Here is a 15,975-nt window from a genome sequence, read left to right on the forward strand (position 1 = left end):
AATTGTGTTTTGTTTACGTGTGAGTTACACGAACACAACACCGAGTTATGGTTAATATGAACATTGCCTTAGTTGTTTTTTCATATGTAAAGTACTGTCTTATCTTTATCGTTAATGGTTCTCCAATTCAGAAAAAAATGAGGTCTTTCTAGGATACAATGAAAAACAAACTGGAAAGTCTATAGGAGACATTAAAATGCAACAAGATGTGCATTTAGAAGCTGTTTCGTAAGAACAAATGTTCCCTACGAAACAGTACATGGTAGATTATGAAAATAATTTCATTTTAAAGAGTATTAAAGATTGCTCTTTTTCTTTACAAATAGGTCTATGGTAGAGGTATTCAGAATAATTCTTGAAATAAAATTTTAGACAAGTTGATTTTCCATTGTTTTAGGTCTGAAATTCACGCTTTTATCAAGTTAAACACGCCCAATTATGTCACAATGAAATATAAAATTGAAAGTGGTCATTTTGTAGTATGGAAAGGTGCATCTTGAAATACCAGCGTATTCCCGATTTTGGTATTACATGCCCCGTTTTTTACTTCTTTTACAGAAGCGACAAATAACAACCTCAGTAGCCAGGTCAATAATTCTCTATATTTAGATCGGAATTTCTTCTAGTCATTAAGACTCTAATTAATAGCGGTTAGAGACATTTGTTTCTGGAACTTTTATAATAAAAAAACCGGATAGCAATTATCGTTATCAAGTGATGAAAACATCGGGTTATTCAAATGAAATATGACTTATAGTGGAGGGGGCATTAAGTTTCATCAGCCTTGTCCGTGTGTACGTCCGTACGTCAAGAAATTAGTTTGCGTTCTTTCATCTTGAGTGTGCCTCAACAAAATGTTATGAAACTTATACACAATCCGTATTACAACAAAATACAGATCACATTTGAATTTTGGTGGCGTCATTTATACCATTCTATAGGGTTATGCGCCTTAACAAATTAAATAAAAAATACTGAATTTTTCGTTTCCATTTTCGTACTTAAGGTTGCCCGACACCAAAACCAAGACATATACAGAATAAATTTGCAGCAAAGAAACAGCGTCTTTACTGATGTTCTTCATCTTGAAAAAATACAGTGAGATCTTCAACACAGAGAAATCGTTCTCGTCTCAATGAAAGCTGCAAGACAGCCCTTAGCACTGGTTTGAGCAGAATTGTTTGCTAAAGTCGATATCATCACAGTTGTACTTACTTGGCATAGAAGACACACAGATGCGAGGCAATATGCATAGCTGGCAGAAAAAGGATAATAAATATGCCTTAGATTGCCCGACAATTTCACTTATACATTAATATAAAACGAAACAAATTTAAAGTAAAACACAGGGTAAGTTACTACAGGTTATATATATATAAAATCCCTCACAAAAGAAGTTTTAGGGTAAGTTACTAGAGGTTGTATATATATAAAATCCCTCACAAAAGAAGTTTTTAGGTGGTATGTATATATGATTAACCAAGTGCGTGTTTTTTCAAATTTCATCCTACTGAAGGTCGATGGCTTTCTCCGGACACTCTGGTTTCCTCCACCTATAAAAAGTGACTGCAACGAAGTCGCCAAAATGTAAAGCTTTAAAAAGACGTTAAAAACACCAACAATCAATCAATCAATCAAAATGGCTATTATGATAAAACTTTGATTAAGTCCAAATATGGGTAGTATTACTTTTACTGTTCTTGAGGTATATCCCTTAATAAGTTACCTCGTATATGCAAGCAGGGGCATCATTTCTGTCCTATGAACACAATTACAATTTATTCATAATAAAACGAAAAAAGTTCGTTTAAACTCTAAGAAAGATGATTGAAAAAAATGATAGAGGAAATTGAAGGTGTAGTCTTGTAACTACTTATGTCCCCCATTTCAGACCACTAAAAATTGGATCCCTTTGTATCATAGACACTAACCAGGTTTTTACAGGTAGTATCTTCTGGCGGATAATAACCCCCAAAGCTTGGAACTGTAGTTGTCAAACTCTATTTAACAGGACTGTTTGAAAGACCATTTAAGAGCACAGACACAGATCAGGTTTTATCGTTTGTAACTAGCCTTGTACTATAATTGTCACACAACACCTAAGAGGACTGTATATAATACTATTAAGGCCACATATACCAGTTTTACATGTATCTTCTAAGGACTAACCACCACATCCAGGTACTATAGTTGTCACACACTACCACAGAGGACTGATTATAAGACCTTTTGGACCATAGACACAGACCAGGTTTTACAGGCAAGTATCTTATAAGGACTAACCACCACAAACCGGTACTATACTTGCCAAACACAAACTCAAAAGACTGATTATAAGACCCTTTGGACCATAGACACGGACCAGGTTTTAAAGGTTAGTATCTTATAAGAACTAACATCACAACCAGGTACTATAGTTGTCACACTACCACAGATGACTGATTATAAGACCCTTGGGACCACATACACGTATACTCATATAACACGATTTTACTTTCTCGCATGTATTAACAGATTATAGAGGTTAGTATAGACATAAGACCATGGCCATAGCATTGTCAGTTTTTTTTTTATCTATTGGTTTGACTGTCCTTCTTGTATCTTTCGCCTCTCTTTCAGTAACCTGCAATATGTTCTACGCTGATATATATATAACCACTTCTAAGTAAAACAAAACACATATACAACGGTTTACTATCTCTTATTTATAAACAGTTCATGGAGGTGAAAACAGACATAATACTGACCAGTAACCTGGCAGTATGTTCAACACAGAAATATAACTGTACAACACTCGTTCTCAGTAAAAAAAAACTCATTTTACATGGTTAATTATCCCTTATGTATAAACAGGTTACAGACGTTAACACAGGCAAAAGATTGACTTCAGTAACCTGACATGCAGTATGTTCAACACAGAAATATAACTGTACAACACTCGTTCTCAGTAAAAAAAAACCTCATTTTACATGGTTAATTATCCCTTATGTATAAACAGGTTACAGAGGTTAACACAGGCAAAAGACTGACTTCAGTAACTTGACATGCAGTATGTTCTACACAGAAATATAACTGTACAGCACTTGTTCTCAGTAAAACAAAACCACTCATTTAATATATGGTTGACTATCCCTTATGTATAAACAGTTTATGGAGGTTAGTACATAAGACTAACTTTAGTTACCTGGCAGTATGTTCTACAAAGAAATATAACTGTACAACACTTGTTCTCAGTGAAAGAAAACTCATTTTACATGGGTGACTATACATTATGTATTAACAGGTAACGGCGATTAATACAGGCATAAGACTAACTCCAGTAACCGGGTAGTATGTTCGACACAGATATATAACTGTACAACACTTGTTCTCGGTAAAAAAAAACTCATATTGCATGGTTGACTCTCCCTTATGTATAAACAGGTTAAGGAGGTTAGTACAGGCATAAGACTAACTTCAGTAACCTGACAGTATGTTCTACACAGATATATAACTGTACAACACTTGTTCTCAGTAAAAAACTCATTTTACATGGGTGATTATCCCTTATGTATTAACAGGTTACGACGGTAAGAACGACATAAGACTAATTTTAGAAGTATATTACACCTCATTAAAAATGATTAAGAAATTGGAAATTAAATAACGAAATAGAAAACGAATCAAGAAACAAAAACGAAATAAGAAAACGAAAATCGAATAAGGATATAGAAGCTGAATAAGGAATTAAAAATCGAATAAGGAACTACAAACGGTATGAGGAAATGAAAATCAAATAAGGAAATGAAAATCGAATAAGGAAACAGAAACCGAATCGGGAAATGAAAATCGAATAAGGAAAAAGAAACGAAAACCGAATAAGGAAATAGAAAATGAAATAAGGAAATAGAAACCGAATAAGAAAATAGAACCCGAATAAGGAAATAGAAACTGAATGAGGAAATAGAAACCGAATAAAGAAATGAAAATCAAATAAGAAAACAGAAACCGAATAAGGAAATGAAAATTGAATAAGGATATGAAAATCGAATAAGGAAATAGAAACCCGATAAGGAAATACCAGGGTAGAAACCAAATAAGGAAATAGAAACCGAATAAGGAAATAGAAACCGAATAAAGAAATGAAAATCGAATAAGGAAACAGAAACCGAATAAGGAAACGAAATCGAATAAGGAAAAAAATCGAATAAAGAAAAGAAAATCGAGTAAGGATATAGAAACCGAATAAGGAAACGGAAAAAAAGTAGGGAAAATGATGTCGGAATTATAACAGTTTTACCGATAGATAACCGGTTAATATCCTACTGAATAAAATACATGAAGAATGTCTTAAAATATAAAAAAAAAAACCCTGATAGAATGGCGATGCAGGGTATACAACAATGAGAAAAACAAGTGAAAGACATCTGCATATCTCATATTACTTACTTTTGCATAAACAGTCGTTAGCATCCCATATGTCGGTTCGACAAAAGCATATACAATTCATGGTGTCTTAGTTCAGCATTATTTATTGTGCAAAGTATCACTCGTTACATAGACATGAATATATATACAGTCTTTTGATGCTTACCATAGAAACGAAATGAAATGTATAGTTTTAATATATTCCTAGGAATATGGCTTTTTTAATTTTTAAGTGACAAAGAGCCAAACGGCATGTGTCTTGATCATCGTTGTACATCTCCTTTTCTTTTTCTTTTTGTTCTTATATATTAGTAGTTAGACGATTAAGGGGAAATAACCCATAATAATACCAAGATAGTTTGCCAAGTTAGATTCTTATAAAAATAGGCCAGGAACAGATATATTGATATACTGTTTCCATTATAGGCCAAGGGTATTTTGAAGACAAAACAAGTTTGTTCTTATTTATCAGTAATTCTGGTCACAGATGAGTCCTGCCTTTTGTCATTTCTAGTAGAAGTTTGATTTCATCTTAACAACTGCATTTGCAATTGTTAAATGGATAGAATAACGAAATTAACAAGCTATTGGAAACTCTCGGAAAACCAGCAAATGCGTCTTTATGAAAACCACAAGTTAAACATTTACTAGACAACATGCATCGATTATATCACTGCATAGATGATGACAAGAAAAATGCTATTTTTGTTTTGTTTTCAAGCATTAAATCATTTAAAGTCTTAATATACACAATGTATTACATTATTACCTATTAATTACCTGCATGGTAATGAATTCTGAAATGTTGTTAAGTTATCTACCTATTGAATTATCGCACATATTTTCATTATTATAAAAATCTTGCCAAAACATATCGATAAGGAACCAAGAATACGATTGACAATTTGTGGCTGTATTTTTTAATGTCATTTGTCATTTTTATCTATTCCCATTTCTTCAGTTTTGACAAACCATTATTTCCTCTTTTTTGCCAATTTTTCTCTAATCTTTATTCATTTCGCCCCCTTTTCTATAGTATTGATATATTACAGTGGCGGATGAAGGGGGATTCCTGTGGTTGGAACCCTCTTTTCTTGGACGATCAATGCATTGGAATAGGGACATATGGTAGGAACCCCTCTTTCACCTGGGTTGGGAACCCTTCTTTCAAAAATGGCTGGATCCTATGGCACGCCGTTTTTATATTTATTCAAATTTGAAGATATCTCATTTATTTAACAAGATATCTTATTAAGTATTAAGATATCTTTAATTTTTATAAGATATCTTATTTAATTTGAAAGTAAATAAGATATCTCTATTAGTTTATAAGATATCTCTATTAGTTTATAAGATATCTCTATAAGTTAATAAGATATCTCTATTAATTAATAAGATATCTTATAAAGTATATAAGATTTCTTATAAAGTATATAAGATATCTTACTTCTTTATAAAGATATCTTTTAAATACATACTTTATAAGATATCTGATTAATTAATAGAGATATCTTATAAACTAATAGAGATATCTTATTAACTTATGGAGATATCTTATATATTGAATAAGATATCTTTATAACCAATTAAAAAGATATCTCTATAAGTTAATAAGATATCTCTAAAAGTTTATAAGATATCTCTATTAGTTTATAAGATATCTCTATAAGTTAATAAGATATCTCTATTAATTAATAAGATATCTTATAAAGTATATAAGATATCTTACTTCTTTATAAAGATATCTTTTAAATACATACTTTATAAGATATCTTATTAATTAATAGAGATATTTTATAAACTAATAGAGATATCTTATTAAGTAAATAAGATATCTCTATTATAAACTATATAAAAGATATCTTATATAATTAATAAGATATATAGTTAATAAGAAATCTTATAAATTAATAGAGATATCTGATATTTTAAATAAGATATCTTATATATTTAATAAGATATCTTTATAAACATTTTAATAAGATATCTTATTTAATATATAAGATATCTTATTTAATAAATCAGATATCTCAATTAATATATAAGATATCTCATTTTGTTATTAAGATATCTCAATTAGTTTATAAGATATCTTATTTAACTAAATAAGATATCTCGAAATTGAATAAATATAATAACGGCGTGCCATAGGATCCGCTCCTGTACTATTCTCTATTCAGTAATTCCTTTCAGACCCTAGGAATAGTTCTAGAAATAGGTTTTTAATTATAGTCTCATGATTTAAAGTACAAAAAAATCATTCTTTTGATTCATGAACTCTCAAATGTGACAGGTAAAAATATATACGAGGATTAAAATTATGTAAAGTGCAAATAACAGGTATTTAAAAATTGATGTAGTGTCTATCATTATCCTACGGAAGCGTATTAGCGCCACACATTTTTTTTTTTATTTTTCTTCCTATGTTTGCGTTATAACGCAAACCTTTGCGTTATAACGCAAACATTTGCGTTATAACGCAAACCTTTGCGATATAACGCAAACATTTGTTTTATCTTATTTCTTATTTAAGATTCAAAGGAAACAGTAGTTATTAATGGAGGAGGCTGGATATAATAAAATTTATCACCTTTGTAGTAATTGCAAAGTAAACTGCTTGAATAATTAGATCATATCAATGACTAATAATGAGCATAATAATATAAGAAGATGTGGTATGAGTGCCAATAAGAAAACTCTCCATCTAAGTCACTATTCGTAAAAGTAAACCATCATAGGCCGAATTACGGTCTTCAACACGGAGCATTGGCTCACACTAAACAACAAACTATAAAGGTCCCCAAAACGATATCCAAGTTACTAATAGTATATATATTACAAAGAAAATTGAGTAAATTGAGGTTATACCTAAGAAAAAAATCAACCCTGCTAATATAGCTATAACCGAATATAAATATACTTCCAAAGTAAGCTCTCGTTTGAGAACTGTGTAAAGTAGATTACATTCAAACAAGCTACCCTTTGGCAATAAATGTATAGAATGAAGATGTTTTATTAATAAAATTATGTTCTCTCTATTCAAATTGCTACCCAAGCATCTTAAAAATACTTCATTATATTGAAATGAAAATTCAATGACTTTCTATCAAAGAATCTTGATCATATTCTGAGATTTAAAAAAAATGTTTCCTTATTAATAATTCATTTTAAAGCAGATAGATCATTTTGTCTATTTGACTTGGAGGTTTCACAATTGTATGACATTATTTTTGATCTTTCAATTTTAATATGACTATATACTATATCTATTTTCTTGTTAAATTATATACTTTTCTGATGCACAAATCAGTCTTAATTTATGTATAATTGCACTTCAATTATTCCATTATTCCTATGCATATTTATTATAATGATTGGCCTTGTATGTATGTTTCTTTTTTTATCTACTAGTAAATCACATCCGAAATGAATGACAGACGGACATATATACAAAACTTAATGAATAATTGAAATAAAGATGTTTGCGTTATAACGCAAAGGTTTGCGTTATATCGCAAAGGTTTGCGTTATATCGCAAAGGTTTGCGTTATAACGCAAAAGGTTTGCGTTATAACGCAAAGGTTTGCGTTATATCGCAAAGGTTTGCGTTATATCGCAAAGGTTTGCGTTATAACGCAAAGGTTTGCGTTATAACGCAAAAGGTTTGCGTTACAACGCAAATGTTTGCGTTATAACGCAAAGGTTTGCGTTATATCGCAAATGTTTGCGTTATAACGCAAAGGTTTGCGTTATAACGCAAAGGTTTGCGTTATATCGCAAAGGTTTGCGTTATAACGCAAAAGGTTTGCGTTATAACGCAAAGGTTTGCGTTATATCGCAAAGGTTTGCGGGTTTGCGTTATATCGCAAAGGTTTGCGTTATAACGCAAAGGTTTGCGTTACAACGCAAAGGTTTGCGTTATAACGCAAAGGTTTGCGTTATATCGCAAAGGTTTGCGTTATAACGCAAAAGGTTTGCGTTATAACGCAAAGGTTTGCGTTATAACGCAAAGGTTTGCGTTATAACGCAAAGGTTTGCGTTATATCGCAAAGGTTTGCGTTATAACGCAAAGGTTTGCAAAGGTTTGCGTTATAACGCAAAGGTTTGCGTTATAACGCAAACATAGGAAGAAAAATAAAAAAAATAAAATGTGTGGCGCTAATACGCTTCCGTATTATCCATCCTCAATTTTAGAACCTGAGTTGAATTGTTTTTTTGCTGATAAAGGTTATTTATGAATAAAATGAATGTCAAAAATTATATATACTTTCTTATTTTATGTTTTTTTTTAAACTTTAAACTGCACTAGACAATAGAGCAACCGTTGGGTTGCAAATTATGATGAATAAAAAAAAAAAAAAAAAAAAAAAACTCTTGAAGCGGTAAAGATACAAAGTGCAACATATTATATTTGTTAAAAGTAGAATACTGTTTCAAAACTATATTTACAATTTTGCTACTTATAAAAATTGGGATGAAGGAATCTTCATTATAACTCTTTAAATCCAACAATTTCCAAACTATTCCTAGCAGTTAGAGTAAAGATACAAATACTTCCCGACTCGATTATTGCACATGTGCATTGTCTACGCGATATATTTGCATTCAATTGATATACACAAATAAGGTCAGTTTATATATGACTTCGTGACTTGTCAAAAAGTGTAATCTTTACTACATACCAAACAATTTGTAGGTATCAATTTGTCCTGGACATGATTCGATCGTGCTTACTAATTTTTTGTCACTAGGCATTGAAACTTTCACTGAACGAAGCTATAATTAAAATGGTGAAGTTAAAATCATCCCTTCTTAAATCTTACGGACGCCATCACGAGTTGGTTGACTGTGACGGAATATCCTTTTGTCGGATGCTCCTAATGTCGTAACTAAAATCCCGTTCATTTCCGAATGTAACCTACCGAATTAGACTATTTACCGGGTTTGTAATAACATGAGCAACACGACGGGTGTCACATGTGGAGCAGCACTGATCTGCTTACCCTTTCGGAGCACTTGAGATCACCCAAAGTGTTTGGTAAGGTTCGTGTTGTTTAGTCTTTAGTTTTGTATGTTGTATTTTTGTGTCTTGTGTACTATTGTTTTCTGTTTATATTTTTGTTTTTTAGCAATTGCGTTGTCAGTTAATTTTGATCTATGAGTTTGAATGTCCCTTTGGTATCTTTTGTCCCTCTTTTATAAAAAAATCATTTACAAATAATATTATCGTTTCTACATTGATATATAAAATAATTTACATGAATGCATTACAAAAATTATTAATATACATGGCTTTCAAAGTAAGCATTTTTGAAATTGGGCTTGATAACTTAGCTAGCGTTTCCTTTTTATCACCAATGCATACAACACATTGTTTATTGAAAATCCCACTCTGTGCATGTACACCTGATCAATATTCGGTTAAAGATAATTATATGTCAATATAATCTGAATCAATTCAAAAACATGCATTGTACTATATAACATTACGTAACAAATTCTTAATGTAGTAATAAAACCACTATGATTCACCATTTGTTGGAAAGATTATTCTTTTATTGTCGGATAATGCCTTGCATCACACGTTGTATAATAAATAAACCATATCATATGAAAACACAATAAACTGTATATTTTGTACTTTACAAACTTATGTTTTTTGCTTCCTTTCCCAGTATTTAAAATATTTATGCAGTAAATTATAAACGGATTTAATAGAATTCCGAGATAGCCGAAGAGATATGTCTGCTTCACTGACACCACAAAAGAAAAATGACCATCCTTACACACTTTGCGGTTATTTAGTCATGTTTTCGGCGATGGGCCATAAAATTTCATTTCTAGCTTCAAGTAGTACATCTATACAACAAAGTCGATGCAAAGGACATAAGGGAATGACCAAGTATTGTTTATCTGAAATAAGGCCAGCGAGGATTTGATTTATCTAGCTGAAAAAAACCCAATGTGACGTTACCAATATTGTTGATATATCCGTAACAATAACGAAAAGATACACTTAGTCGCTTGGCAATAATTGGTATAAAAAATGTCTTTATGATATTCAATTATTCTATATAAGTAGTTTCGGACCGTTAATGTTGGTTTTTTGGTACATTATTATCAATTATTTACAATGTACGCTTCAAACCTACGATATGGTCATTTATTCTATTTAATCCGACAATGATTGCACTGACACGCTATATTTAAATAATTTGGCGAAGGTTGTCTGGTACTCTAATAAACCAGATCGATTATATAACATTTATGTGTTTGGGAAGTGCAGTAAGGTGTTGGTGAGAAATTTAAGCGACATTCTTAGTCAATTTCTTTTGTTTAAGCATATGTGAAAATACTTAACCAAATAAACATTGTATTCTAAGGAATACCCCAACCCCTTATTCTTATCATCGTCGTCGTATTTGATTCTGTATTCCTCAGTATTTTTTGTCCATTTTTTAGGGATAGTAGCCATGTTTGTACAACATATGTATGGTTGTAGCCTGTATTCGGTCGATTTTGCGAATTCTAAAACATGATAATCTCCTTTTAATGTGATTTTAATATAATATATGTTAAAGACATAAGACAATCTTTATCACTGAACTAGTATAGAAGAAGAAGATGCTTTATTTCCATAAAATAGGCTCACAAGGAGCATAATATAATATCATTATAATATTATTATTTTACAAATATAATAAACAATACAGTATACATAGTTACAAACACAAATAAGAAACAACAGTCTTCATGTATTATTATTATTATATATATATAGCTTGTATAGGAGAATACATAAAACCTTTGTCTCAGGCACACCTCTAGAAAGTAAGAAAAAAGAATATTGTGAGTAGGCTGAATATATCAAGCTGAACTGCAGGAGGCACCAAGGGACGGTGCTATATGGCAATGGGGGGGGGGGGGGGGGTGCATATTGAAATGTGTATCGGGACACTAATGATATGGTAAGAGAAGTTTCACATAACTGGTATGTCATCCTCGTGCCTGGTGCAGATGAGTCAGTACTATTTAAAGTGACACAACTGCAAGAGGCACCAAGGGACAATGCTAATTGGCATGCCAAAGTGCACATATTACGAAAAGGATAAAATATTACCAGTTTAATAAAAAATATCACAAATATAACTTTACGATGAGTCCTATACCCCACCATGCCAACCTCGTGCCTAGTGCAGAAAGCCTGATTTAAATATTTATTTTTCAAGTTATATTTTGTCTTCATCAACTAACTCACAGACAGATAGAATCATATTCAAAACAGTGTAGCTGTGGCCATTGATTGACCACCTTAAATTATCCAATTGACTGGGGCAGATTATGTGAACGTTCGCTGTAACAACCGCTGCTCACTATGTAATTGTTAAAGGCACTTAAACTGTGGGGTCACAAAAGGTTATCAACACATAAATAAAGAAATTAGAAAAACTAATCAGGAATAACACGATGTTTTGATTTATATCTATAATATAAATCAAAACATAAAGTTATTCCTGATTAATTTTTCGAACTATTTTAATATTAAAGGCGTTAAGAACCTTTGGTGACCCCACAGTTTAAATTCTATAATTAGTAAGTAGTGAGCAGTTGTCGTTACAGACACACGTTCACCTAATCTGCCCCAGTCAATGGGATAATTTAAGGTTGTCAATCAATGGCCACAGCTACACTGTTTTGAATATGATTCTATAAAGATTCTCTACATTAAGAAGCCATATCAGTTTTTGGCTAGGAATCAAATGCATAAAGTTAGGGCATAGTGAGTTAATAGTGGAATTTAAACAATTTCTCTTATCTGGAGATGATGTGCACGAGAATAAAAAGTGTTTTTCATCATCAACTTCATTTGAGGTGCACCTGAGACATATCCTGTCTTGTCGGAGAGTACCCTGATAGCGACCTTGTTCAATTCTTAGTCTGTGAGAAGAAATACGCAATCGAGTGAAATTTCTCCTCTGCTCAGGCGATTGTAATATCGTAAGATATCTTTCAAGACCAAAATGAGTCCTAAAAGTGCTGTAGCTACAAAGCTTCCCATCAGCACAATCGTGCATTTAGTTTCTCCACTGTATTTCATAGTGCTGATACAAAAACTTTTTAATTAAAAAAAAGCTTGCAAAGGCTAAACTGTCAACCCCATTAATTTTTTTTTGCAAATAGTTTAATGATCCATACCAAGAGGGAATTTTTTATTCAAATAATAGCTTTGACTCTAAATATGCATCTTTTAGTAAGGGAAAGGATGAACCCAAATTTGCAAACCTGTGCGAGTATCTGATCATAGGTTTGGTGATATCAAAATGTAAAGGAAATCTCCCAAGTTCTGAAAGAGTGGCAAGGTTAGTAGCTCTTTTCCCCACACATAGTAATGCCCGCGTCACACTGTCTCGATTTTTACGCCGATGGCAACACGATAATGGAAAATTTCAAAATCGGGGCTGATCGTATCCGGATCGGGCTATTCGTAGTGCCATCTTTAACCATCTTTAACCATCGGCCACTTTTTCTAGCCTTCGAGGACAACTTCGGGAAGGGTTCTAAATTTTTTAACATGTTAAAAAATCCCCGAAGGTGCGCCCGATGTTGAGGGTTCGTATTGAGTTCGTATCACCATCTTTAATATCGTAATGTCACCGGGAATGCATCTTTGCACATCGTATTGCATTCGTGTTTCAATCGTTTCCATCGGGCAGTTTTGACATTACAATATCTACACGAATGAATCACGAAGATACCCGAAGGTCTTACGATGGCAACACGACTTCGTGAAGACCTCGTAATCCCGTCGTGTTGCCATCGAATAAAAGTACGAAGGCGACAAAATGGAACTACGACGGCAATAAATCCAGCTAAATGTAAGTTAATTTTCGCGCTAAAATACATTTAAAGTGTCATGCGCGATATGCACTGGTCAGTCCAATACGACAGTTAAGAAAGACGTTCACAAAACATGGAGCTCATATCATATGATTCTATGAGAACAAGAAAGGCGACAGCGTTGTTTCTATTAATTCAAATGGAACAAGAAGAGCAGCTATTACAGGCTCAGGATTTACTTTTACAAGTAAAATATTATTGTTTGTCAATTTTTTATATCAAGTAACATAATTAAAGGTGACAAAGAATTAAGAGTTTTTAATTTATATTAGACAATGTCGGAACATATTCAATTTCTTCTATTCACAACAACAACACGAAAAGACAAAAACGTTAGTTATGATAAGAGCGATATGTTCAGGCCTTTTCCATCTGGATTGTTTCATATAATTACATGCTGGGGTTCCTTTAAATAAACGCGCCTCGTACACCAACACTGCAGGTACACGTATATAGGGAAACCAACTTTTTATTCATTATTCTGATTTTTTATGTATCGTCTGAGTTGTTGTCACACGAATGTTTACTTCATAACCATTTTGTTTTCTATATGTCATATTTTGCCGCCTTTGATGCTTTCCCTACATCATTCCTTAATTTTGTCTATATTATTGTGATATTCCCCTGGAAAGAGCTCTTTTTGAATAAAAGGGATCAACGAACCCTTACCTTACCTTTAAGATAGATCAGTAAACATGGGCATAATTATGGGTGATTATTCAGACTAGTGCACACATTTTACAGTTCAAACAAGGCAATGCCGAGCGTGGCATCCCCTCGTATGTAACATATTGGGGACAAATATGGACACTATGCATATTTTGGCGTTAATATTGATTCACTTATAGGGTCTTTGCATCGTAACTAAACACATTTATTCAAAAACCAGTTGTTGGCATGACACGGGTTATGTTCTTCTCATATATGTTATGATGGTATGATACTAAACCCCTAACGGGAAGGATTGTGCCTGATGTTCATATGATGAAATCATAATCTTTCAGTCAGTTGAATTGAAGTCTGGAGCTGGCATGTCAGTTAACTGCTAGTAGTCTGTTGTTATTTATGTATTATTGTCATTTTGTTTATTTTCTTTGGTTACATCTTCTGACATCAGACTCGGACTTCTCTTGAACTGAATTTTAATCTGCGTATTGTTATGCGTTTACTTTTCTACATTGGCTAGAGGTATAGGGGGAGGGTTGAGATCTCACAAACATGTTTAACCCCGCCGCATTTTTGCGCCTGTCCCAAGTCAGGAGCCTCTAGCCTTTGTTAGTCTTGTATTATTTTAATTTTAGTTTCTTGTGTACAATTTGGAAATTAGTATGGCGTTCATTATCATTGAACTAGTATATATTTGTTTAGGGGCCAGTTGAAGGACGCCTCCGGGTGCGGGAATTTTTCGCTACATTGAAGACTTGTTGGTGACCTTCTGCTGTTGTTTTTTTCTTTGGTCGGGTTGTTGTCTCTTTGGCACATTCCCCATTTCCATTCTCAATTTTATACTATATTTGTATATGACACATGCAGAAAATGGTAAATTGAATATGCATATTTGATACATAAACTATTTTTTTAGAAATCAACCAAAACATTTAGTAACTGGAAATACCTTTAATATTGTCTTTAGAACCAGCAGGTAAAAAAATGAGCAACCAATTTCCTGTGTATTATGCTATTTCAAGGAGAAAAAACAAGTCCATCTGCATGACCATGACCTTTGGCCTTGAACGTAAAAAATGTCAGATCATTACAAGGAGGAACAATATACCAAATGTGGTTAAAATCTTTTGAAGCATATTGGTTTTAAAGTGTCCACAAGGGTGATATTGCCTTGTATTACAACTGCCACTGTGACCTTGACCTTTAAACTTTAAAGTCAATAGCGCTTAAGATATTCTTAACGAGTAACACCATACCAAGTTTTGAGCATTTTGGTTCTAGAGTGTCCATAACAATTTTATCTACACGCAACTTACATGTAGTAGGCGAGGGGATAATAAACTAAGTTTTATAAGAATTAGACAAAAAGATCGATTACCCGCCATGCATGGCAGATTTGTACAGAAACGATATGTTGTCGAAATTCTGTTCGTATTTTTTAGACATCGTATGGCCATCGCGCCATCACCGTAATTCATTGTGTAGCCTTCGTAATCCATCGTGTAGCCTTCGTGATCCATCGTGTAGGCTACGGCTGAGATATGAAGCTTAAATACCCGTCTTCGGTTAACCTTCGTATGTCCATCTTTTGCTATCGTATACAATTTCGGCACCATCGTATAGACTTCGTTATTCATCGTACTTGCTTCGGTCACTTTTTGGTATTTTAACGAGATCGGGACCAACTTCGTACGAAACTACAATTTTAGCATTCGGGTGTCCATCGTATATAAAAATCGGGACAGTGTGACGCGGGCATAACAATTTACAAAATTTCATATTTAATCTTTCAGAAAGAAGTTTAGGATAGGCTTCATCAACTGTAGAAGTCTGAGATTTTTTTTTTTTTTTGAAGGGATTTAAAAAGCCCCAAATATCCGAACTATACAAAAGAATGGATTTAATTGTATGATCAAATACGTGGAGTCTGTTTTTAATATTTGGATTCAGTGACAAGAAGTCCTTTCGTAGCTTGTAGTATGCTTTCAATGCCTTATTGTACAA

Source organism: Mytilus galloprovincialis, chromosome 10, assembly GCF_965363235.1.
Source record: "Mytilus galloprovincialis chromosome 10, xbMytGall1.hap1.1, whole genome shotgun sequence".
In the NCBI taxonomy this organism is placed as follows: Eukaryota; Metazoa; Mollusca; class Bivalvia; order Mytilida; family Mytilidae; genus Mytilus; species Mytilus galloprovincialis.